Source organism: Chelonoidis abingdonii, chromosome 5 (assembly GCF_003597395.2).
Source record: "Chelonoidis abingdonii isolate Lonesome George chromosome 5, CheloAbing_2.0, whole genome shotgun sequence".
Taxonomy (NCBI): domain Eukaryota; kingdom Metazoa; phylum Chordata; order Testudines; family Testudinidae; genus Chelonoidis; species Chelonoidis abingdonii.
This window is the reverse complement of record NC_133773.1, coordinates 55,068,356-55,095,967: the sequence shown is the minus strand read 5'-3', so window position 1 is coordinate 55,095,967 and position 27,612 is coordinate 55,068,356. Positions and strand designations below refer to the sequence as shown.

Genomic DNA, 27,612 nt, shown 5'->3' with positions numbered 1-27,612 from the left:
AGATTAAAGAGCAGTAGGGGACTTTTAGGGACCTGTGGGAATTCCCCACAGCAGCAGGGTCCACAATTAGTGTGTAGCAAGTTAGTGTAAGTGTTTGTATATATATGTCATTAGGCACTTAGGGCCAGATTTTTTAAAGGTATTTAGGTGCCTAAAGATGCGGAAAGGAGCCTAACTCCCATGGATTCCATAACTGGATACTGTAAGTTTAAATAATAGAGCTTTACAGAGAGCGGCAGTTCCATTTCACAAATGCTTTTGAGATTGGGAAACTTGGCTTTGCTCTGAATCAAACGGAAAATTGAAAAATTAGAAATTCTCTGTAAGGAAAATTCAGAAATTGTTTTTCAGATTGATCAAAATGTTTCATTTCACATTTGACTTTTTTATTTTGCATTACAGTATATAATATAATACAAAATCAAAATTTGGTTCAAAATGAAAACCATCTTGTTCTGAAAATGTCAAAATGGGATGACTTTTAAAATTGGTAATTTTCATAACTGTCTGCCTGTGAAGCAAGGCTGCCTGAACCCCAAGCCATGAAGCACTTAAGCACATGTTAACTTTAAGCAGGTGTGTAGTGCTAAAGTTGAACATGTACTTAAATTCTATGCTGGATCAGGGCCTTAGTTGCTATTATTGCCGATTACAAGGGGCTTGAAATGACAGGCATAGTCTGACCTATGAATTTTGAACATTTCTAAATAGACAGAAACCTCTACTTAGCGATAATAGCATCAAGGATTTAGAATTCAGTATCTCAGAACCTTACAGGGTTAGAAGGGAATCTTCCTCTTCCAGTGGTGTAAAGCCCCCATTTCTAGTTCTGATGCCATCAAATCACTTTATGCATTCACATCTATACACATACAGGACTGAATATTGCCCATCCTACTCCCATACCAATGTAATTTTGCATCTGCATGTTGGTGATTGGGATTATACATGGGGAAGGAACAAGTAAAAGTTCCTTTCTTGGGTTGGTTTAAAAAATGGTGGGGATTTGAAGCTACTTAGAGAAGTTGGCATGTGTCATGATGCAGACATGCTGTCTGTCTTGTATTCTGTCATGGATTAGCTGACAGAATACAAGTATAGGGAACAAGTATGGGGGCAAGAACTGGCTCTTTGCTATATGTTTGTACTCTGCGTAGCATGATGGAACCCTGGCCTCTAGGCACTACCATAATACAAATAAGTACACCTTTACTCCAATATAATGCAAACTGATATAACATGAATTCTGATATAACGCGATAAAGCAAGTTCGATATAACACGGTTTCACCTATAACGCGGTAAGATTTTTTGGCTCCCAAGGACAGTGTTATATCGAGGTAGAGATGTAATAATAATGCTAATTGCAGTTTTCACAGGGTATTACTATAACGTGGTTATAAAGACAAACGTATGCCTATTATTCTTCCCTCTCATTCATCAGTTGGTCTCGTGACCAGCAGGATCAGATCATTCTTTAGTTCTCCGGGCCAGCTGGTAAACATGGAAAGGAGTATTTTCTCCTCTCTCTCTCACCCACCTCAAAAGTCATCCCAGCTAAAGAGCTGATATGCTCTTGCTGGGGGACAATGTCTGCATCTGTTGAAAGGATAGAAAAAGTAGAATCTTTAATGAAAGAGATAATGTGATGATATATATGGGCCTGTTCTGCCCATATATATCATCATGCTTTGGACCCTGTTCTTCACTTGGCCCCTTCAGCAATTGATTTTCACCACCACAGCCGTGAGAAGATGTTGCTCCTCTCCCTCCCACAGCAAATAAGTAAGACTTGGTGCGGCTCCAGCAGCAATTTTTTCCAGTGAACTCGTAAACAGAATCCTGTGAGGATTCAACTCCCCACAAACATGAGCCTATCAGACTGGTAAGTCCATAGGAAGGGGTGTCAGAAGGGAAATAAAATATATGTAAACATATACGCACATGTACAGAGTACAGATACAGATCAGAATATGGGAGAAAGTAATCTGAAACCACAATAGTGTTATTTTATGTTCAGTATAAGCACAAGAGTAACTCTTACAGATCAATCACGTCTATTAGACTAACACATCACTTTGAAAGTGAACTGAGTCTCTAAATGCTGTACCAGTGGCCTCAGACCAAGTCTGGTTACACTAGTCCATGGATAGCATTCTTGACTGGTGTAAATCGGTACAACTCCATTGACATAAGTGGAGTTTTGCCCATTTACGCCAGCAAGAGAATCTGGCCCTTTGTTATTTCCTTGTACTCTACAAATCCCTCAAGGTCAAATGAAGTCCCCATTGGTCCCAGATAGACATATTATGTTGTAAGCATACTTTGCTGCTGTTATGATAATAATTTATCAAATTTGGTTTTGGTGGAAATTTTCAAATTCATGTCTATCATGGACAATACACATGGGTGGTATCCCATTTAGGAGGTCATAGGGCCATTACTGCTTGATTTTTTTCCCCAAAGAGCTTTGTTGTACTCAGCTTAACCGCATGCAACCAGGCACCTTCAGCTCTGAAGCCCGGTCCAATGGGGTGCATTTAAGACTTGAAGATACTTGGCTGAATGTAGCTAAAATAAAAACAGCAGTGAAGATTCAAAGGAAAAGTCAGCACAGATAGGGACAATATCCTGTTCAGAGTACCCAACCTGCCAACTCTTCTCAGCAATAGACAAATTTCCTTATGCAAATATTTGCGGGAGTTTTTACTGAACGCATATCAATGCATCATACTGGAAACATACTATTAATAAATCCTAGTGGCCATCCCAGCCCATTTGTGTCACTGTGGCAGCTCAAAGGGGCCTACAAGCAGCCAGATCTGTTCAGCTCAAAATTCTCCTGGTATTTTGAAACTTTCAGCTGCTGTGCCCAGGTGCTATGCCCTGCTCCCCTGTTAGGTGCAGTAGGAGGGGCATGCTGGAGGCAGGAGGGGCATGGCTAGAGCTGCTGTGTTCAGACCATCCCATGTCGGTGTGTGGTCCCTGGGTATTGTTGCCAGTTGGCATGAGTTACAGCAGCCCCTAGGATTCCCTAGCCTAAACTGGGCTGATATTGGCACAGAGTGGCACTGATGATCAGGGAGCCATAACAGGCTCCCTAAAGCTCCCCCACCTCAGCTGCCCCAACAAGAAGCTCTGTGCAGCACAGAATATGGGGGTAATTTGAGCATACAAAAGAATTACACCTTTCCCTACTAATATACACAGACTCTACCACTACCTGTTAAACGGAGTCTGGTTTCAGCTCAAATTATCAGTTTTTCTCTAGAGCTCCTGCAAGCTCGAAGGCTGCTGTGTAATTTTTGAAAGGTGACCACACCACTTTCATATTCTTTTGTTTTGAAACAAACCTAGTTGTCCATTTCTATTGCATGTCATACACCATTCTATTCATCACTATAGCAAGGCAGGCTTACTGGCCCTATTCTGCACTATGGACTCTTCTGCCATATTGCCAGTGCAGAGCGGCCCAAAATCAGCATACAGTAACTCCTCACTTACTGTCCTCCCACTTAACATTGTTTCGAATTTACGTCACTGCTCCATTAGGGAGCATACGTATTTAAAGTTGTGCAATGCTCCCTTATAACGTTGTTCGACTGACTTTACAAGGGAGCATTGCACAAGTTCCTCTTCTCCGCCTCCTCCCCCTCCCTTCTTCCCTCCTTCCCAGCGCTCCCCCCGCCACCAAACAACTGTTTGGCAGTACTTAGGACTTTCTGGGAGGGAGGGAGAGAGGGAGCAGGGAAGCTGCCCCCTTGGCAGGCAAGGCCACCCGGACGGAACACAGGGACTTTAGGGGCTGCAGGGTGCTGGGCTAAGGGGGCCCAGGGGCCTTGGTCTGCAGCTCTAAAGACCCTTTCAGAATGCAGCCCTGCGAGCACGGGCCAGAGGACTCAGGAGGAGCAGGGGCAGCCGCACAGCCAGTGGCCAGAGAGAAGCAGCGCTTTCCCCTTCAAAGTCATCCGGAGAGAAGCAGCGCTTTGAAGGGGGAAGGGAGGGACAGGTCCCAGAATCGCAGCCATGGGGGCGGTGCCGCACTGCACAGAGGCACCTGCACACCCCCTGCACCAAACAGGTGCTGCCCCAGATAAGTGCTCTGTACCTCCTGCCTGCCCCAGCCCTGGGCCGCCTCCCGCCCGCTAACTCCACACCCCCAGCCCTGAGCCCCAGGGATAAGCCAGGGGCACCACCCCACCACAGTACAGTACAGTATTGTAAAGTATATAGTGCCTTTTCTCTGCTCCCAAAAAATTTCCTTGGAACCTAACCCCCCGCATTTACATTAAATCTTATGGGAAAATTGGATTCGTTTAACATTGTTTCACTTAAAGCTGTATTTTTCAGGAACCTAACTACAACGTTAAGTGAGGAGTTACTATAACTCGCTACTGCAAGATCACCTAAACATAGGGGAGCCTCTGATGGTGTAGAGTCAACATAGTGGCTCCTACATGACTGTCTGCTCACTGCTCCATCAGAGAGCATGGGTGGTGCATTGCGGGGCACCGAGGTTCCCTGGCAGCCAGCAGAACCTGTTCTAAGTAACACTTAAAGGGCTAGCATGGCACACAGCCAGGCTATGATCAGGAGAGTATAAAGGAGGGCTCTATGAAATATTTCCACCACCTCTTGAGCTATTATAACCAGAGATCTGGCTCAGTGACTTCCATGTCTTCACTACAATAGGTTTTCCTGCCAAGAAAAGCATTCTAAAGTGCTTTCATGATTAAGCATTTAGTACTTCTGTATTATCTATGCCAAATAATACTTCTAGGGGAAGAACTCAACACTTTTGTTTTCAACACCACTTTCAGTATCAGTTACTGTTTTTATCACTCTGTCTATATTTTGGTCTGCAAACAAATAATATGTTGTAAATTCCCTTCTGTATCGCAGTTTCTCCAGCATGTCTCATGAGTCTATAGAATCTTTCTACGACTTAATGCAGAGTTCTCATCAAATAATAGGATTCCAGAATATGATCTCATTTCATTATTCCTATAGCTATCAAACTTTCATACTTTTTTCTACTTTCTAAATTCCTCCTGAAGTTTTTGTAAGATGGGAAGAAAAGTCTAACAGAGCAAGTCTACTGAATCGGTTACATGTACACTTAAAGACTTTCGTTTTGTAGCTACTTAAAAAAGCCTGACAAAGTTCTCTAGCTTCTTTTGCTCATCAGTATAGTTTGTAATTCTGTCTTTTGAATATTCATTCTGTAGACTGGTATCTGGCTAAAACAAATTTCTGTAAAACTGCAGCTGTTGAAGATAAAGGATTGTGTAAATGATTAGGTCGAGCCTCTGAAAAAGGGATTGTTTTATGTTCTGTGGTCTAAATTATTGGCCAAGTAATACACCCATTAGTTCCAACTTTTTGTCAAGCACGTCTATTACTATGTCAATCAGAAGTGGTAAGAAGTTGTACTTATCCTGTTCCCTCTTTCAGGAGTATTTCTTTAGGAAGGGAGCAATTTAATAAGATAGCTCTAGAGATTAAATATAAGGTATCTATATCCTAAATTTGGAACTTAATCTATTTTGCTCAAGACAGTCTATTGGATTGATAACTCTGTCCTCCTGGACCTGTAGGTAGCAAGGTCGGGTGAGACTGGAGAGGTTCTTTGAGATGTTCCATGCATCACCAGGTCCATAACTTGGGACAATACTGGGTCAACGCGAGTTGCCTTCTTTATCTGAGTAGCAGTGATGGGTGTATTCTCTACCTGTTCAAAAGTAAAAGATTTCCTTCTGGGCAATATCTTGACATTTGACTGGTAAAGGCAGCTTTGAGAGACCATCCGCATTGCCATGCAGAGTGATTTCTGATATTTGATTTCATATGTGTGTACAGAAAGCAACAATGCCCAACATTGCATACGACTAGCAGCTAATGGAGCAATGCATGTGCGGGGTTCAAAAATTGAAGTCAGGGTCGACTGTCTGTGAGAAGAATAAACTTCCGTCCGAACAGGTACTGATGAAACTTCTGAATTCCGAAAACAATTTCCAAGCCTCACGTTCGATTTGGGCATAGTTAGTTTCTGCTTTGCTTAGAGTGCAAGAAGCAAAAGCAATAGGTCTCTCTTCTCCCAAAGGCATAATGTGTGACACGACTGCTCCCACTCCATAAGGGGATGCATTGCAGGCCAACTGTAGGGGTAAGGATGGATCAAAGTGCATCAGAACGTCAGGATTTAGCAATGCATCCTTAATTTTGTTAAATGCAACATCACAGGCTTCAGTCCACTTCCAGGCCTTGTTCTGTCCAAGGAGTTCGTGAAGTGGTTTTAGCAGTGTGTAGCTAACTGTGAGATGAACTTTCCATAGTAGTTCAATAGTCCTAGAAAAGAGTGAAGCTGGCTAACATTTCGAGGAGGAGGAGCCTCCACAATAACCTTAACTTTGGCTGGGGGCTTATCAAGACCTGTAGCATCAGTGATGCGTCCCAGATATTCAACAGAGGGTTGGAAGAATTCACATTTGTCTTTGCGGACTCACAGTCCATACTATTCCAGTCTTTGTTGGGTAGTCTCTAAATTCTTTAGGTGATCCTCCTCATTCCTTCCAGTGACCAGGATGTCATCCAGATAGCACTGAACTCCTGGCATGCAACACAAGATCTGGTCCATAGCCCTCTGGAACAGAGCAGGTGCAGATGTTATTCCGAAGGGTAGGCAACAGTATCGATAAAGCCCCGTATGCATCACAACAGTCAACAGCTCTTGGGATTTTTCATCAATGTGCATCTGTAAATACGTTTGACTCAGATCAATCTTACTGCGAAGAGGTCATCGATGAGGGGAAGCAGGTATTGCTCTGCACACAACACTGGATTGACAGTGACTTTAAAATCACCACAAATCCAGAAGGAGCCATTTTTCTTCACTATTGGAACAATAGGAGTTGCCCATGGGCTATGAGTAACTGGTATTAGGACTCCATTTGTGACCACACGCTCTAGATTTGCTTCAACCTTCGGCCTGATGGCATATGGCACAGTTCTGGCTTTCAGATATTTTGGTTGACTGTCAGGTTTAATGTTCAATGTCACAGTGATTCCCTTCATACTTCCCAGATCCTCTCCAAAAACAGCAGCATGTTTCCTTAGTATAGTGGTCAGACTGGTTTCTTCTTTAGTCATTCGGTGCACTTCTGCCCATTTCAGCTGGATCTTCCTAAGCCAAGACCTACCCATTAAGGCTGGGTATTTACCTCTCACCACAAACAGTGGCAATTTAGCAGCCTGTCCATTGAGCTTCACCTTAACATCAGTAGTGCCCAACATGAGCATAGCTTCTCCCATATATGTCTTCAGCACCATTTTTGTTGCCTGAAGGAGAAGATGCTGTAGCTTTTCTTTATACACAGTCTCTGAGACCAGTGAAACGGCTGTACCGGTGTCCAGTTCCATGCGTATAGGTTTGCCGTCCAACAATGGGGTTACCTAGCATTCACGTGAGCCCACTGCCAAAGACAACCGTGGAGTGGCTCTTCTTCTTGTGATGGGCTATCTCCTTGGTCATCCTGGGTCTGCTCTAGGGTATGCAGATTTCCCTTTTTGGTCAGGCAGACCACTGACCTCTTTTTCTTTTGTTTACAGGCATATGCAATGTGTCCCTTTTTGCCACAGTGTTGACACACCAGGTCCTTACACCAGCATTCTGATGCATAGTGACCCGGCTTACCACAGCGGTAACATTCCTGACTCAGCACAGTTTGGGGGGTAGGTTCTTGTGACACCTTATGCACCCTAGGGGATGCACTGATAGATTGTGCCTCCTTTGTAGCCAGTTCTATGGAGACTGCAATATCAATGGCCTTCTGTAAGGTAAGCTGAGCTTCTGTCTATAGGCGCTTCCATATAGCTTCACTGTGCAGGCCATAAACTAACCTGTCACGCAGGGCATCATTTAACATCTCCTTAAATTCACAGTGTTCTGCTAGCTTTCTCAAAGTTGCTACAAATTGTACAACTGTTTCATCTTCTTTCTGGTCTCTTTTGTGGAATCTATATCTTTCAGCAATTACCAGTGGTTTTGGAGAAAAATGGGACCCCAGGATTTCCATAAAGTCACTGTAAAATTTAGTCTCTGGCTTAACAGGGTATAGTAAGCTGCGCAGCAGGGAATAAGTCTTAGCCCCTATAACACTTTAAGAATATTGGCACCTTCTTCTCTTCTGTAATGTCATTTGCAATAACAAAAAGCTCAGAACCTTCAGTATATACATGCCATTGCACTATAGTCTCCTCAAAAAGTTCCAGTGGCCCTGTAAGTGTAGCCATGATTTTAGTTTCAGTTTGCACAGTCAGTGCAAACAAGCTAGTTCTCACCCCCTTCCAGCAGCAAAAAAGTTTTTTGGGGTTTTTTTTTGGTACCTTAACTTCTACTTCCATCTGTTGCTGGGGCAGCACAGAAATCCCATCCTCGTCGCAACGTTGTTATAATGAGGTAATAAGGCAGGTTGCTTTCTCTTTGACAGGGCTGCATAGATGTCACAGATTGTCTGAAGATTGCTTTCTATAAATAAAATCTGTTTGGACTTTATGTATCAATAGCTTAATTTCAGTTTTTAATTTTGTTGCTAGTCTTCTGGCATAAATGTCACTGTCAGTATTTAAAAGGGCAATGGATAAAAACAGGGACTCATACCCAACTATGTGTTTCTCTTATATGTGTAGTGGTAGCACGATGCATTAGTCCTGGGAAACTCCCTTTTCTCATGTAGTTTTCAATAGCTCTTACTCAATAAAGGGGCTTTTACTTCTGGAAAGTTTTTTAAAATGTAGCAATATAGCCATCTGGTTCCCGGATTTTTTCTAAAGTTAGGCTGTTTACAACACTTTCAATCTCAGTTTTAGCTCAGGATATCCCGTTACCTAATTGTATCTTCTGATGAGAAGACAGGTAGTTTTGTTTTTTCTAAATAATGTTGTATCTGTTCTGAGATATTTACATATTGTGGGGTATGTAAATTAGCCTAGAAATCTAGAAAAGCTCATTTAATAATTCTTAGATTTTGCTTCATACCCTCTTTGGTTTTAATTTGACATATTGTCATAAACAGATAGTAGGGGTTAATAGAATAGAAGTACTTTATATCTCTTTTGACTGTAAAGGGTTAACAAGTTCAGTAAGCCTGGCTGTCACCTGACCAAAGGACCAAGCAGGGGACAGGATACTTTCAATCTTGAAGGAGGGAAGTTTTTATGTGTGCTGTTAGTTGGGGGGTTGTTCACTCTGGGGGCTCAGAGGGACCAGACGTGCAACCAGGTTTCTCTCCAATCTCTCCAATACAGGCTCTTATAAGTTTAAAATAGTAAGTACTAGGTAGATAAGGCAAGTTAGGCTTATGTTTGTTTTCTTTATTTGCAAATGTGCATTTGGCTGGAAGGAGTTCAAATGTGTATTTCGCTGAAAGGATTTTAATTTGTACTTGTATACTTAGGCTGGGAGGGTATTCCCAGTGTGTATAGCTGAAAAACCCTGTACCTATTCCATTTTAAATTTACAAAGATAATTTTTACTGTTTTTCTCTCTTTAATTAAAAGCTTTTCTTGTTTAAGAACCTGATTGTTTTTTTATTCTGGTGAGACTCAGGGACTGGGTCTGGAGCTTCAGCAGGGATTGGTGGAATCAACGGAGGAAGGGGGAGACCGAAAGGTGAATTGTCGCGTGTGTCGGTTCCTTCTTCTGCAGGGAGAGTCTGGGACGGTGGAAAGAGAAGAGGGAAGGCGACGGTGAATTTTCCGTTCTGTTTTTAGAGTCAGAGGAGTTTGAAGTCACAGAGCTGTCCAGATAACCAGGGAGGGGAAGCCCGGGAGAGGCAACGGTGGGGGAAAGGGTTTACTTTCCTTGTGTTAAGATCCAGAGGGTCTGGGTCTTGGGGTTCCCCGGGCAAGGTTTTTGGGGGGACCGGAGTGTACCAGGCACTGTAATTCCTGATTGGTGGCAGCGCTACAGGTTCTAAGCTGGTAATTAAGCTTAGAGGAGTTCATGCTGGTACCCCATCTTTTGGATGCTAAGGTTCAGAGTGGAGAATTATACCATGACACACATATATTTCTTATGAGCTCTCCTTTAAGCAGATAAGCCAAAACCTTGTCAGCTTTATTGTCCTTTTCAAATAAAGCTCTTTTGACTAGCTTTATTGGCCACTCAGCTTTCACACAACAATGTATATTAGCATTCTATATTGTTTTTGTTTTCCTGCACTTCAGGAAAGCCTCCAGTCTTTTAGTTTTCCTTTCAAAGAAGTCAATTCTTTCCAACAGTCTTTCTTGTAAATTGCTGATCATTTCCAATAACTTATCTTCAAACTGATACAGTAGCATTACAAGTGTATGCTATAAAGTTTACTTTTACATATTCCAGAATCTTTCTTTTAAATTTCCAGCTCAACCTTTGTTGTTCTGCACTAGGGTATCATTTAATTGCCAATATTTTCATTGTGTTTCTCCTTTATAGTTTGTACATCTAACATGTTTAGAGTCATTATACAAATTGCAATTTCCCAAAAATGTAACAAAATTGTATTCCCAACTTAATGGTTTACTCAAGATGTGTTTGTGAGAGATGTTGATGTAACCCTTCTGCCAGCTGGAAGTCGGCAGCAAGAAGGGCTGGGTTCAGTATCTAGGGGTTCCTCTTAACAATACAAAACAGAGCTGGATCACACCCCCGTCCACTAATCCAGGAAAATTTAACACCACCCCGGGCACCTCTAAGAGGCAAGACTTCTATCTGACTTGAACTTGTAGGGGTTCCACTGCCACTGGCTGCTCACAGAGTGCTATAAAGGTATCATAGTCCCTCCTAAAAATACACCCACACGTTCTGCACTTACTCAGGCATTCTCTGGTTGCCTGTAAAGTGGATTTAACTGAGCCCTCACCAAATGCCTCAGGTATCCCTGTTATTAGGAAGCAATGGTGGGCAGCATGTGGAAGCTGGTAGACTCTGGACACCAGTCTCCACCATCCCCTGCCTAAGATGCAGAGTTGTTAAAGAAAATGTCAGGCTTCTTAGGGAGAGGGGACAGTGTTGCTACCTGGTGGTGTGGGCTCTGCCTCAGAGTCCAAGACACCATTTGACCTTCCACCTCTCCGCTATTTAAAGACAGAGCTGATTAGTCTCAATTGTCAGCATTGTTTTGTTCAGTGCTCCTTCGAACTGAAATTATTGATAACCAGGTCTAGCTGCTGAGCCTTCCGTGAGACAGCGTTGCAGTGAAAGACTGCCCAGCCTACACTAACAGTGATGTTCCCCACTACTCACTTAAATTACAGAGAACTGAAACCACTGAGAGCTAGGTTAAGTGATGGAACCTCAGCATGTGGCACTGTAGAGAGTGGCAAGTGGCAGCAGAGAAGCAACAGCAGTGCCAGAAGTGAACGGCGGCAGCAGCAACCCACAGTGCCAGAGTGAACAATGGCAGCAGTGCCAGAGTGAATGACAGCAGTAGATGGCAGTAGCAGGCAGCAATGGCAGAGTGAATAATGGCAACTGTGCATCAGTTGCAGAAGTGTCAGCAGCAGCTGAGGCATTGGTCAATGCTTCCCCCTCCAGGGGTAGGAAGTAAATGCACAGGAATGCACCTCAGAACTCTGGGTCTTTGCAGACCCAGGACAGCCAACAGTGAGTGGGGTGCAATGAAGGGCGAAGGGAGTATTGTGCTAAAGGGACATTTATTTGTTGGACTTTCACAACAAAAGATGGGAAACTGAGGCAAAGTTTGTGGGCTTGGCTTGGCTTATAATCACATTTTCAAATATGGTCATAGTATTTTCCCAAACTAATGCTGGGTTCCCATTCCCTTTTATTAAAAGTTCTTGTTTGTTATACGCAGACTCAGTGCTTGCAAGTGGGGAAATCTTGCTGCTTAGATGTGCTCAAGGGCGGTGGTAAGTTTTTGCAGATTACTGGATGGGGGGCTAGGGCCAGTTCTGTTGTGTAGCATTAAAAGGAACCCCTAGATATTGAACCCAGCTCTTGTTTTTGCTGACTTCATCTGGCAGAAGTGTTACATACATAGCCTATAAAAGCGCAAATACACCTTAACAAGAAAACTTTTTTTTTTTTGTTGGTCAACTACCTGGTGCCATCCACTCAGAAATATTCCAACAATAACCTGGGACAGACCTCAAACATTCCTCCCAACATCAACATTTTAATTAGTGAGCCAGTGTAGGCTGTTAACTTCCAGATCCTGCAAACACTTAACTTTATACACATGAGTGGTTCCATGACTTCAATAGCACTACTCATATATGTAAAGTTAAGCATGAGCATAAGTATTAACAGAACTGGGGCCAGACTTTGTAGTATATCCTTAAATTTTTAAAAATCACAATTATAAACTAGAAACACATTCTCTTACAACAGCCTTTCTAAAACATTGGTATATTTTCTTAGTAAACTATCTTTAAGTTGATCTAAGATGTTAAAAACATGAGCAATCCTTTCAAGTTCGACTCTGCTCCTCTCTGCTACGTTCAACACATGGTCTGCTGCACTCACAAGTGAATTGTGGGGATCCATATCGATTGCAGAAGATACAGGTAAGCTATAAATTGTTTGAGGATAGAGAATAATTTAACTTGAGTCCTGTAAATAAATCTGAGGATTACAAGATACCATACAGTGAAGGACAATCCTTTGTTCTAGTCATTTTACTGGAATAAACTGCATCTTTCTTCTGAGTGCATTTCTATTCTAGGAATTATTCACTTTACCTACTACTGGTTCAGCATCAGTGCAGTTCCAGTAAAAGATGAACAGCAAGGCTAGACAACACAATGTTATAAACATACACACGTGTTTGCACTACAGCTTCCACGATTCTAGACATCAGATAAGATTATTATTTTTACCTTAAGAGATATAAAGTACTCTTCACTGTTAAAGATTAAATCTTGGAATCTCAATAAATTTTATTAACACTGCTTTTGGAACGGGTGGTAAAGGCTATAAAGTGGATTATAATACAAATACAGACCCAGTATCCTCCTATTGCAAAAATTTCCTTAAGAAAGCTATTTGTAGATAACAGTGTATCGCCTCCTTCTCCTCTAGGAAGATATACCAGTCTCAGCCATTCTTCTTGTTCTGTATTTAGAAATTTTCATGGATCTTTACAAATCCTGTTTGATTTTTCCAGTTTTAAGAACAAGATGTCACTACCCTATCCTCCATGCTCCCCATGCAGAGTTCTATCACAGAAAGTCTTTCTTGGAAGTTCTTTATACCAGACTTAATATTATCAGTTGTCTCATACACAAAAGTCATCTGCACTCAAAGCTCGTATCTCTTTGCCTTTCCCATTGAATGTTCCGCATTGCAACTTGCAGGCTTCTTAAACTGGCCTCATTACCCTTTGCCTGGGAGCTGAGCAGGTTACCACTGCCAGTTGTGCAGCCTGGCAAGTCTTAGTTGAAATCAGTGGACCTGAGTCTTTCTGGTGTAGCCTCTCAAACAGAGCTAATCAAAAATCAGAATTTCCATTTAGTAGGAAATTTCAAAGAAGTCTTTGTTCTGATTTGGAATACAATTTTCCTGCAGACAGAAAATATCAAAAAATTATCATTTAGGAAAAATCAAACTGTATCAGTCCAATTTCCTCTCTTTATGAAATGCAGCAGATGGCTGCTCTGACTCCTGGAGACTCACCGGGCAGCCCCAGGTGGTCTCTGGAAATTATTGGAATCTCCTGGGCAGAGCAGGGCAGAGCCAGAAGTTCTGAGAGCCCTTGCCTGAGCTGGGGTACCCACGGCTTCCAACTGCCAGCTCTAGGAGACTGTGCATGGCAGGGCTGCTCCTGAGCCATGGAACTTGGAAGCCCTTGAGTCCCCAGCAGGCCACCAAGTGAGCTAGCAGGAAACAAGGCAGGTTTTGTCACAATCCTGCCTCTGTTTTGGCAAAGGTTTGTTGAAAACGAAACATCTCCACAAAACATTTCAGGTTAGACAAATCTGCATTTTCTGGGGGGGGGAGAATAAATAAAGTCAGAAAATTCCTGACCAGCTTTACCCTTTACATCACACCTGTGGCATAAAGGGACACAATCAACCCCTGTCAAATCCACCTGTGTTAGGAGGGATGCTCCAGCCAGCAAAAGAGCTCCGCAGGGGTCCCTCTCCCAGACGCAACACAGGAGACAAGTCACAGGCAGGCTGTGGATGAGCCAGGGGAGGGAGAGGGCACGGCAAGTTTGTTTTTAAAAAGCATCACATATACGTGGCAAATAAATACTCATTATCGACAATTAGTTCTCCTAGTTTGAATATTAAGAAGAATATTTTGTCCTCACTTAAACATGTGCCTTGAATTCTCAAACAATTTAACATGAGGGCTGCAATATTCACGTCACTTGAATTATGCAAAATCAGCTACAGGCATACATAAAATGTCATGTATCTGAGAGTCATTTTGTCAGGGCAGGAGATGAGTGGGTTTTATGTCCTTCCAACCTCCCCACCACCAAAAAAAAGAGAGAAATATGTAAAAAAACAGAACTTGATAGAAGTTCCACACACATTCTCTAGCAACAAGCACACAAACTTGAAAAAGGAAGGTATGCAGCTATAGTTTGCTCACTGAGTATACTCCAGTCCTCCCACTGTATAAACATAAATCCATGTTCCATTCAGGTATAATTACATAACACCTTAATTGCTAACAAATATTAACAGTATTATTTTTATAGGACAAGTACACAGATTAAGTGTCACTACTTATGATAAGTCAATCAGCAAAGTCTTGCATAGGATAGTAAAATGGAAGAAAGGGAAAAGTTAGTGAAACTGCCTAGAGCAGTGGGTCTCAAACTTTTTTACTGGAGACCTGTAAACCGGTCGTGCTGGCACTCGTCCCCCTCAGGCGCAGCGGGGAGCCAGGGCACCTCCTTACACACAGCAGTTCGTGAAGTCCAAACCCCTCGGCCGGGTTTGAGGGAATAAAGGGTCTGTAAACAAGGCAGAGTCCCGGCCCTCCCACGGGGCAGATAAGCACACAGTCTGTAAGCCCAGGCCCTTGGGCAGGGCGGGGCAGTCAATAGTTCAGGCTCAGCTCCTTTGGCAAGGGGCTGAGCAAACACAGTATCTGAGCCCAGGCCCTTGGGCAGGGCGGGGCAGTAAATAGTTCAGGCTCAGTCAGGGGCTGAGCAAACACAACACAGTGCAAGTGGTGAGTCTATACAGAAGGCCTCTTCAGGCCACGGAGAGGGGGAATCTGCCACCCTTCGACGGGTGGCAGGGGGGACACAGGCCCTCCCACTCCACTGCGCCCCAGCCCGGGGCCCTAGCAGCGACAAGGGTTCACTGCAGTCAGTGGGGAATCCAGGCCGCAACACACTGACATGGGTTCACAGTCCCCAGGAGCCAGACTGGGGTCGGCTACCCCCGGACTACTTCCAATTCCCACCTCTCCCTGTACCTGGCCTCTGCTGGCGTAGTTCAGGGGGTCCCAGACCATGGGTTCCTCTGGATGCTGGGAGGCAGGACACTCCGACAGCTCCTCTGGATAGCGAGCGCAGGGCAGGTCAGGTTGGGGGTCCTCTGGATACCGGGCACGAGGCAGGTCCGGCCAGCGCTCCTCCGGGTAGCGAGCACAGGTCAGGTCAGGTCAGGTTGGGGGTCCTCCAGATACCAGGCACGAGGCAGGTCCGGCCAGCGCTCCTCCGGATACCAAGCACGGGGCAGGTTGGGCCCAGCAGGAGCTTGGGCCTCAGCATCTGTCCTCTTCGGCAGCCGACCCACAACTGAGCTCTGGGGCCGGGCTTTTATACTTCCTGTCCCGCCCCTTGACTTCCAGGGGGGTGGGGACAGGTGGCGTTGGCTCCGCCCATGGAGGTGCCTGCTCTGGCTTGTCCCCCTCAGGCACGGCAGGGAGCCAGGGCGCCTCCTTACAAGACCCCTTTCATATCGCAAGCCTCTGAGTGCGACCCCCCTAATAAATTAAACACCCTTTTTAATATATTTAACACCATTATAAAAGCTGGAGACAAGCAGGGTTTGGGGTGGAGGTTGATTGCTTGCGACCCACCATGTAATGACCTCACAACCCCCTGAGGGGTCCTGACCCCCAGTTTGAGAACCCCTGGCCTAGAGTATACATCCACAAGATAGCTAACCACAAAAGATCAAGTCATCTTTCTCAAAGCTTACCATAAAATTGATAATGACTTACCACTTACAGTTCATGCTATGATTAGTCAAAGATCAAACCTAAACAGTGTAATTTGTAACAGCAAGCTCTTAGAAGAGGAGTTTAATGGTTTCATGTTCATAAGAAATGTAAAGCTTTCCAGTCTGAGATTTCACTGAGTCTTCTCCCCCGCTTCTTTTCCAGCTCCTTATCTCCAATTCATGAAGAATGAAGGCTAGAGACTTATTTAAACAATACTGATGGACCTCTGCTTTTATCGTATCAGAAGAAATGAAGGTACCAGGCCATATCCATTTATAAAATCAGTGTAAAAATACAGACAGAGGAGTTTCCCTGTTTCATATTATGGGTGCTGCATGTTTTATACTAGTCAGATATGCCTCCTCTGAGCCACATGAGAGACACTGTACATTACTTAATACACTTTCACAAATCTATTGGAATTGGGAGCATAAGGATTTAGTCAATTTTCAGCTCCCACTGTTCTTTAAAAAGATTTCCTGAGCTGTGCTAAAGTCATTACATCAAATGAAGCCTCTAAATGTATTCACTCAGTCCAAAGCTATATGTATTGGACAAGTATAGAATATGCAATTATACAATAATAACCTGTACAGAGCACACACAAATGTCAAGTTTCACCTAGTTTAGAGTCAAAACCACACAAATTCATCAATTTTTGCATAGTTTCTTCTCAAAATCATAAACCTCTCCCTCTCCCAAGGATTCTTACCCACAAATAACTCCAAAATACCCTCTTACTTTTCTGTCTTTGGGGAGCAACGGCTTGTGGCCCTCTCTGCTCCCTATGGCAGCAACATAGCCCACTCCCCGACATTTGGGAGTGTGACTGTGGCCAGAAAAGTAACCCTCTCTCTACTCACAATCCAAGATTTTTAAGAGACTCGGCTGCCTGTCCACACTGTCATTCAGCTGCACTGGGATTCAAAAGACTCCATTGACAATGACTGCTTATCTTGCGTGGCCTGAAATACCTTAAATGGCAATATCCCAGAGCCTGTTGCAGGATGGAGGAAGCCTATGGTAAACTAGACGGGAAAAGGGTAGCTCTCAACTGGGCTAAGTTTGATAACATTCAATGCACTTGTAAGGTTCTGTTAGAAAAGGTTCACAAGACTCTACTTTTTTACATGCTTTTATGTTTCAATATGTTACCTACTGCAAAGAATGAATACAGGCTACAGAAATTAACTGACTAACTGAAACCTATGATTTATAACTTGTTTTCTTTATTCTCTGCTCTGCTACTTATCTACATTTGTTCCCACTAAATAGTCATAAAGGCATGTGTTTTTTAAGAGTTTACTACCTCTATATTGCAAATAATATTCACAGTGATATTTTTTAGAACTGGGAGAATAAAATTAAGACAACACAGTACACAAAAAACAAATTAACCACATGGTTCAGTGGACACTGAGCCAAGAAAAGTAATCATTAAACCAGGCCTGCACAACTAGTAAAGCAGCGAGGGCCACATTACTCCAAAGAAAACAGCTGAGGGCTGAAACCGCCCAGCCCCGCAGAAATACCCTGCCCCAGGGCCGCCCAGCCCTGCAGAAACAAACCCTCCTTCTCCAGCGCCGCCCCACCAAAACAGCTGTGGGCCAAAAAGGAAGGTTGGGCATGGGGAGGTGATACTTTATTTTAAATCAACCAGGGGCTCCCAGCTGAAGAGGTGGCTGGGAGCTCTCAGGGTCAAATTAAAGGGCTCAGGGCTCCGGCAGCTGGGGGAACCCGGCAGGGCTGGCTCTAGGTTTTTTGCTGCCCCAAGCAAAAAACAATTTGGCTAACCCTCATCCCAGCCCTGGGCTCCCCCCGTACCTCCCTGCTGCCCCAGTCCTGGGCTCTCCCCCCACCCACACACCCTGCCGCCTCAGCCCTGGGCTCCTCCCCACCAGTGCCCCCCCAACACACCTCCTGCCGCCCCAGCCCTGGGTCACTGGTAACTCACTCCCAGGGTGGGTCATTCAGCAGGAATTTTGGACGTGCACAAAACACAGACAGGATTGGTTCCCCTATGGTTACAGAGCTGCAATAAAGTGGAACAATTTTCAGCTTGTGTGATTGGAGGATACCTGGATGCATATTATAAGACTGTCCTCCATAAATGAGGAAAAGTTGAGGTGCCTTTATTATTCTTTTGTTCCACTCTTTCTTTCTATGCGGAATTTGCCAATGCAATATCACTGTCTTCCTTTTAAAACAAACAAAAAGGCAATGGCTGTTGAAAATAGCAATTCCAGTCCTAATAAGCATTTCTTGCTCAATTTTACAGCAAGTTACAGTGGATCAGTATATTTGATTTGGGAGAAATGAAGTAACAGCTGCCCAAACTGAGCTTGAGCACTCCTGAATTTTGAGGAGTTCAAATCTGGAAGGCAGGTGCTGGGGGGAGGGGGGCTGTGGGCTCCGCGGGAGAGCATGGCAGCAATGTGTCTGGAGTTGCACAGAGCCAGACACGCTGGTCTGAGTGGCACAGTAAGGGGGCTGGGGGTTGGAGAAGGAGTAGGAGGCAGTCAAGGGACAGGGAGCAGGGGGAGTTGGATGGGGCGGAGGTTCGGGAGGGCAGTCAGGGGACAGGCAGCAGTTGGATAGGCATAGGAGTCCCAGGGATTTATCAGGGGACAGGTAGGGGTTGGGGTCCTGGGGGAAAGTTGGGGGGTCTCAGAGGGGGACAGTGGGGAAAGGAGACAGAAAGGCTTAGACAGGGGCTGGAGTCCCAAGGGGCAGTTAGGGGCAGGGGTCTCAGGAGGGGGCAATCGGGGGACAAGGAGCAGCAGCATAGATAGGGGGTGGGATCCTGGGGGGCAGTTAGGGGCAGGGGTCCCGGGAGAGGGGTATCAGGGGACAAGGACCAGCGGTGCTTAGATAGGGGGTGGAGGTCCTGGGGGGCAGTTGGGGCAGGGGTCTGGCAGAGGAGGCAATCAGCGGCTGCGGGCGGGGATTCAAAGGGCTTTGGGGTGCCCGCAGCGTGGGGAGCTCTGAGCCCTTTAAATCCCAGCCGCGGCTGGGATTTGAAGGGTTCTGGGCTGCTGGTCACTGCAGGGAGCCCTGAGCCCTTTAAATCCTGCAATGATTCCCAGCCATGGCTGAGATTTAAAGGGCTCAGGGCTCCCCATGGCTGCCAGCAGCCCAGAGCCTTCTGACTCCCGGCCGTGGCTGGGATTTAAAGGGCTCTGGGCTCCCCACCGCTGCGGGCAGCCCAGAGCCCTCTGATGGCGGACAGGATTCAAAGGGCTCTGGGCTGCCCGCAGAGTGCTGTGTGCGGGGATTTAGAATCCCCCCACGGGCAGCACAGTGAGGTTCCACGGGCCGCATGTTGTGCGGGCATGCATTAAACAATCAAAGTACAATAGTTCAATGTTCAATGCATCTTAAATAAAACCCTCCCCCATGTCCCGGAATCTATATAGATAACCAGATATTTACAAAACGTATATTTTAAATCCATAGCAGTATACTGCATGTCAAATCTGTAGTGGCACAGTCAGTTATAGATTAATAGGTATGCAAATTTGAAAAGACAAAACAAACTAATGTGCTGCAGCAGAAGGTATATTTTTCTCCTACCTGCATTTGTAGATCATCCTTGGGTCTGCAAGAGCTAAGCAGAAGTCAAAGAAGGCAGACACAAGGCTTAGTGTTAATAGGAACACAGATGTTAATCAATCTGGCAGACTTCAGCAATTTTTCCAAAGCTATGCTCACTATAACCTCCCAGTTTGCATTTCAAAGGTCACGTCATATTCACATTTATCATTTCCTTAATCACAGATTATCGCCTGTGACAGGGAGGAGTCATTTCTGTGTTATTGTTAAAGTTTTACAAATACACCACCACATTATATAGATTAGCTTTTCTTAAGGTGGACTGATTTCTGGGCATTCATTTCACTTGATAACTTGGTTTATATCCCTGGTTAACTACAGGTAAGTCAAATGTAGTCAATAAACTTAACTTAAATGAAATATTTGAGGTTTTTTAAACTCATTTTTTAAAATACAGATAGAGTATCTGGCCTAAGTGGAAATTTTTCTTTTAAAAATCAACTGTACTTGGCGTTCTGGGAGCATATCCCATGATCCTTTTGCTTTGCTGCTGAGGTATGTGCATTCTGGGATTTTTCTCACTGAATATTATGGGATTAAAGTGACCAGATGTTCCAATTTTATAGGGACAGTCCTGATTTTTGGAACTTTTTCTTATATAGGCTCCTATTACCCCCACGTCCAACCCCAATTTTTCACATTTGCTGTCTGGTCACCCTATGTGGGATGCCTAGTGGAAGGCAGGTGGAAGCCAGTGGAATTCTGGGACTGGGATCAAATTAAAAAACTCCTATGATTGCACGCTTTCTGTCCCATGATTCCTCTCTTTCAGGGCAGGCTAGTGCCGTTTTCAAATTGCTGACAGCGAGCATGTACCCAAGAATTACTCCTAGGGGAATTCTGCACCACGGCATGTGTGCATAATTAATAAGCCATGCATATTTTTTAATTTTTTGCACAGAAAAAAGCTTCTGCTGAAAACTTGCTGCAGAACCAGAGGATGCTTTGGTGATAGAACATAGCAGCTGCTCCCAGCCAGCTAGAGAAGAGAGAGAGCCTACAGAGCCTTCTTCTCAGTGCTTGTTACACCAGGTCAGGAGAGAGGGACTATGGGGAGACTCACAGTGTAGGGCTGCTGGGGGATCAAACGGGGGATCATTAGGGCTACTGGGGGAGGATGGATTGGGGCAGAGCTGAATGGGAGTGGAGGTGGAGGGCCACAGGGGGGAGGGAGGCACAGAGCCACATAGTTATGCGGGAGGGGTGCAGGGCCACAGAGGGAGAGGGGAGTGGCTGGTAGGGGAACAGAAACACATGGGGATGGGGAGGGGTTCAGGGCTACATAGAGACAGAGGGTGGCTGAGTGGGGGCCCAGAGACACATGGGCACTGGGAGAGTAGGTGCAGGGCCACATGGGGTTGGGGAGAGTAGGTGTCTGAGTGGAGGTGGAGGGACACGTGCCTGACTGAATAGGAGAGGCTAGGGCCAGCCAGGGTCTGCGTAGGCAAAGCTCTCTAACAGTCCTTCCCCGCCCCTGCAAAAAAACCTGTTCCATACTTTCCCCATCCATACCCAACATCCATACTCCCCCATTTTACAGTGCTGTTATCGCATCTGTTCTCCCTACGTTTCCCGTTGTCCCTCGCCCTGCTATTATCCTTTCTTACAATGCACCGGTGCTGAGGGGTTGTTACCGCCTCAAGGAAAGATTGTATTAAGGCTGGACATAAAGAATTAAGGTTATTATTAAATCAAGGCATCTAGATGTAATGTGTGTATGTAAACAGGTGTGTACAAATAAATCAGAGGGGGGTTAGTCAAAAAGGCCTCCCTCCTTACTAAATTGGTAGTGAAACAACGCCTGTGCCCATGGAAAGAAAGAAAGCAACAAGGAAAAAAGGATCAGGCCCAGACAAGCAGGTAATCACAGTTTGAGGAAGTTGAAAGAAAGACAGTAAGAAGTTAACACTGTAGATGCTGGAAGGAATTAAGCAGTAAAACTTTTTACAAATGTTAAAAGAAAGTGTTATGAAAGGAAGATTCTTGGTTTCTTTGTAGACATTCCTTTGGGAATGTCTGTAGATAATCTAGGCAAGAGGTTATGTAAGAAGAATCATTTAACTATGAACAAGTTAGTCAAATTTGCTTAAAAAAAACAAAAACAAACCCCCCTCCCCAAAATCAACACTCTTGATATGTACAATCTTTGTTTTATAAGTTTAAGATGAATTGGTGTTGTTTTAAGGTTGTAAAATCGAGAAATACTTTTGCCAAACAAAAGAAACTAATGTTGTTTAATTTTGATAATTAGCATTTAATCCTTAAGGTAACTTAATGCTTTACAAGATTTAAAATGTTTTTTAATAAAAGCCAAAATTGTGGCTGCAGCAGGGCAATCGAGGCCAGAAGAATGGTAAAAGATTTTAAATCTGTTTTGGTAACAAATAGCAGCAAGAAGCTGTAGCCAGTGCCCCACACTAAGCCTTAAGGTGGCTCTGTGTAATCAATGGTCACTTTGCCAAAGTGAAGCCAAAATGGGTTGTGATTTCCTTTTCAAATCAATGTGTGTTTAAAAAGCAGAAGTTAAAAGTTAGAAGTTAATTGTGTCCTTTTAAGACAGCGTCTCTAAGCGGCTGATAACTTTGAATCTAAAAGCAAGTCAAAAATGTCTGTGTTAATGCAAATCACCTAAATGGTAAACATAGAAGCCATTAAAATTTGACCTGCCTCTAAAACAAATACAGGAAACTATGGGGAGTAATTCCTCAGTTTTGCCTGCAATCAGCAAGGGTATTTGTAAAGAAAAGAATATTTTAAGCAATAATCTGCCAACTCCAAGGGGGTAAAAATATGCTCTCTTTGTCTTTCAGAAAAATAGGAAAGGCTGATACCAACTGAAAAGCCAAGAATGTTCTTGGAGTATTGGTGGGTACAATTTGCATCCTGATCGCCTTTGGCGCTTCCAGTACAGCTGCCTACTTGCACCCAGGGTGCTCTGGCCCTGCTTTGCTCTGGTGCACCACAGAGTGGCGCGCGTGGGCAAAAGGGAAATGATTGCTGTAGTTAAATGAGACTGCTTTGTACTGGATTTTTTCTCCTGTGGCCCGGTAATACTACCATGACTGGAGGAGTAGGGGAAAAAACCAAGCAGTTATTGCTTCTATTCCAAAGAGGCTTTGATAGCATTTTTAACATGTATTTCTGATTTCCCCCTCCCTGAGATTCTTCCCAGTCTTGGGGGAGACCTCAGAGACGGTAAGTTGTATGTGCGTGTGGAGGTCTAGATTAGAGTTGCCAACCCTCCAGGATTGTTCTGGAGTCCCCAGAAATTAAAGATTATATCATGTGATGAAATCTCCAAGAATTTATTTAATAAAAGTAGGCAACCCTAGTCTAGACTGGGATTTCAAGGGTGTGCAGTATAGGCTGTTTGGATGTGCAGTTGTGCTTTGGAGGCAGTGGAGTATTGAGAATTATGTTCCTAGCTTGGCTTTTCAGTTTAGGTTGTGCCTTGGAGGAGCTTGGGTGGTGCTGGAGAGTTTAGCAGAGGGTGGGAGGTCTCTGCGGGCAAGCTGGATACTAAACCATTCCCTTTAGACTGCCCTGACTCTCCAGGATGTTGAAGCACATGACCAGGTGGCAGAGAATGGCCTTTCTCAAAAAGGCAAACGGCAGTGAGGTATGCTATGAAGTTATTGACTAGGATGGTGCCACCAGAAGTGCTGCAGGATCGAAAGGGAATTGTAAGTTGCGTTGGGGGCAGTGACTGAGCAGCTATACTACAGAATGTCTGGACCAAAATCAAGCAATTTCTCACTCTTAGGTTCTGCTTTATCTCCCCTGCAGATGTGCTGAAAGTGCAGAGAAAAACCAGTTTGGTTCTGCACTGGTTATTTGAACCCTTAACTGCTCCCAGTCTTTTTCTGTATAAACCTGTGAAAAGTGATTAAGAGCTGTATCATTATGCTATCCCTCAGGTAAACTATTTGTCTTGTACGAACCTTGTTACAGGGTATAGACACCTCTGACATTCAGGGGTACAACCCAGACCAGTGAGGGGCTGTGTCAGCCCAGCCCTGCACATTTGGGTGCCTCACAATACTCTGCTGCTGTAAGTCCCACGTGGGTCCCTCACAAACAACCAAACAGCATGCTGCTACTGCCTTGCGTGTTTGTGTATAGCTGTAGCCTGTAAGCCATACATCAGTTACACTCTGGCTTCCACTAGCCTTGGTTTCCACTTGCAGAATGACCCCAACACACTCCTAGTCCTAGATTTCCCCCCAAAATGTGTGTTCTGCACTGTCCAGTCCTCTCCTGGACAGTCCACATAGATTAGTTCTGTTGCCCCTCTAGAGCGGTCAATATACAACAGTTTGCTACAAGGAGTTACCCACAAAGTTCACAACACTGGATTAGTTTTGATTAAAGAATAAAACAAGTTTATTTAACTCCAAGGAGATAGGTTTTAAGGGAGTACAAGTATAAGGCATTAAAGTCAGAAATGGTTACAAGAAAAATAAAAATAAAATACATCTTAGTATTAAAACTTATCAAACTGGACTTGGTTCAAAGTGAAGTCCCTTACCATATGTTCCCAGAATCATTGCTGACCAAATTCTCAGGTCAAGATCTGCTCCCAAAATCTAAAGGCTATATTGTATTTGTGTAATTGATTATTCCTTCCGAAGTTTAGGACTCACATTTGTCCTTACTGAATTTCATCCTGTGTATTTCAGACCTTTTCTCCAGTTTGTCAAGATAATTTTGAATTCTAAACTGGGGCTTTAAGAATGTAACCTGGGCATATACATGATTAATGGTGACAAAAAATTATAACTTTAATACTGGAAAAGCAGTGTTCTCGAAATAAGGTGAAATGGTTGGATAGCCTTACTCAGATTGCATCCCCGGTGACAGTAATTTAGTCCCATACAAAAAAGCCTACATTAAAATAGAGTTAAGATTGAGAATATGTATTAGTAATTTAAGAGTAAAAACATTACAGAGAGACTGCAGTTAGCCTAAAACCAAGAGTTACACAATTTAATTCTGCCCTATATTGATACCATGCAATAGCCATATGATTATGATTGCAGCATTTTGTGTCTGGGGTCCCAGCTTTGAAATATGTAGTATCAACCTTAAATATATTATTCAATATTTTTAACTTTTAAGGGCAAAATGTACCAGAGTAAAAGAGCTTGTTGGCCAGTAAAACTGGATATACAGCTGCTTTGCATCTTCAAAGCAGTGCAAAGCAACTGGAATGTAGTGGTTAATCTGTCCTTTAATTTGCAATTGATTTTTGGGTTTAAAGGGTGATATTACAGAGACAGAAACTGTGTGAAAGGAAGGGCAATGATGAGCCAAATCTAGGGCTCCCCCAACCCCCAATGTTTCTAGTTCAGTTTCCCTAGCAGGGCTGCCTTGGTGCATAGCAGAGCTGAGGCAGAAGAGTAATAAGAAGTCATCTTTCAAGCACTGATGCTCAAATTAGTATGCTGTTACAGAACTATTAAAGAGCACTGACAGCTGGGCCAGGTAAACTGTACACTCTCCCTTGTATCTTTGAGCCATTACAACCAACAGAATTGTTGCATGAAAATTAGCTCTAGATAAAGGATAGTAATTGGTTTAGTTACTTCTGATATCACAGTAGCCCATCTTACGTGTTACCTGAGCTGTTGAACTGACCCTGCCTGTAGCTTATAACAAGTTGATACAAAAATTGTTAATAATGTAAACTTTAATTATACCTTAATCTCTTTAAATATAACCTATGCATGAAACTGTAATCAATTTTAACTATCGAGAATGTTTGAAGAGTCTGTTTTATTCTACTATTGCTATCATTTGAAACCAAGAAAACTCTGATGCAGATGATAAATTTATTTAAAAACCCAGTGTTTAATTAAGTTTAACTCTAACTGAGAGATTTATATAAAAAATTCCAGGACTGTCACTTCGTGTGTCACTCTGAAGCCTAGATTGTCTGTTGAGTCAGGGTGAAGCAATGGAAACAGTTACAAGCATGTTTAGAGCTCTTTTTGTTTAAAATATCACCATGTTTATTTATCACCAAGATTTGTGGTCTGTTACTGTCCACTTTTTAAGTACTCAGATATTTTTTGGGGTTTTTAAACTGTATGAATTACACCTGTACAATAGCATGGGCTTTCACCTTAATTACTTATAAAATCTTGAAAATTCATTCATTCTTTAGCTTACAGAGAAAGTGCTGTAAATTTGGGGAGGTTACAGAATATTTTCCATATGTAACAAAGGTGTGAATTGCAGCTTTAAGTGTGAAATGGTTGTGACGCTAGACTACAGGTTCAGTTCCAAGGCCTCCATAATTAAATATAGCATATTTTCAAAACATTGATTTAAAAAAAAAGAGTTGATACCATGCATAAATTATATTCAGGGAGTGGAATTCAATTTGTGAAAGTAATAAGTTTGGGGGGGCAGTGAGCATGCTTCTGTTATGTGTTAGTATAATTGAGCCCTCATCTCTGCAGCATATAAGCCCTACCACAATACAAATAATATAAGATTAATATAAAATATGACAATACTATTTGTTAGTCTGTTTTTAAAGGTTTTGGGTGATTTTAATGGGACTTGCGCTCCCAAGTCACTTAAGAGCTTTTGAAAATTCCATCCTTCATCTTAAAAGGGACAATTTACTTCAAATATTTTTGTCTGTTTTGTTTTGTCTGATTTGTGGGATTAGCTAATAACTGATCTATGAATATATTTGTCCAGGGAATAATGCCAATAGTAGCTATGTTAGAACTGTATATCTATTTTTAAACAGACTTAATATTTTAAATAAGAGAGAAAAGAGAATCAGTAACTCACAACCAGACATGCTGATATCTGACAGCAGCCTGACAGAGCCCTTTGTCTCATTCTCCATTTAATGCCAGGTCTAATACATAGCAACTATACTCTTAATTACATAGATAAGCACCTTCTCAGCAGTGAGAGGGTCCAGACTGTTTAAAGAAACCACACCAAACAAGCACACTGTAAGGGACTGCGGAAGATTTTGTTACGGTTTTAGTTAGGGCTGTTCGCCTTCTCAAGGACAGGTTATTAAAGGTTGCTGTGTACTAGTGCATGCTGTATGTAGCCGGTTGGAATCGCTTAGCCTGGGAAGCCCTGCGTGTTTGGGAAAGCTTGGCCTTTTGCCATAAGAGATAGCCCCAGCTGTGGGAAAAGCTCCCACATGCCTATGTATGAGCTGCTTTACATGCTATTACCATAAAGTTATATTTACCAGAAATTGTTGTGCTGCTTTGGACTCGTTCCCCACTTTGAGTTAGCAACATGCAGAGTCCCCGTTGCGGGTGTGTTTTCTTTACCTTCATTAAAAGCCATATCACTGTGTGTGTGTGTGTGTGTGTGTGTCTCGTCCCTGTAAAGCACTCAGGCACGTAACACACACACAGGGAAAATATCTGAAATAGTGAGAATTATAGCATGTGTGCAAAATTATATGTCCAGATTTCTCGGATAGGTGCAAATCTCTAAACAGCAGAAGATATCATTTCATTTAAACAAATTCCAGACTGCAGCAAAGGTGGATATATATCTTGTGAATGAGCAAGTAATGAAATGTATTGTATGTAAATACTAGAGGAAGAATAGATTGCTCAAATGGCATACAGAACGAAATTATATAAAGGATTAACATGTCCTCATTGTTACAAGATTTCTGCAAATCCAGTGTTGCAATTCACTTTTTAAATGAACTGTTTGAACCAAGGAACTTTCTCATAATTAATCCTCGCTTGCTTACATCATCTTAAGAATACACATTAACTTTCAAAGCCCAGGGCAGAACACCATCACTCTTTT

At 43.3% G+C, this 27,612-nt stretch overlaps 1 protein-coding gene across 6 annotated transcripts in view; it reads right to left on the bottom strand.

The window, feature by feature from the left end:
• IL15 (interleukin 15) overlaps window positions 1–27,612 on the bottom strand; it is a 72,362-nt gene that overhangs the window by 21,134 nt on the left and 23,616 nt on the right. The gene's annotated exons all lie outside the window — the stretch shown is intronic.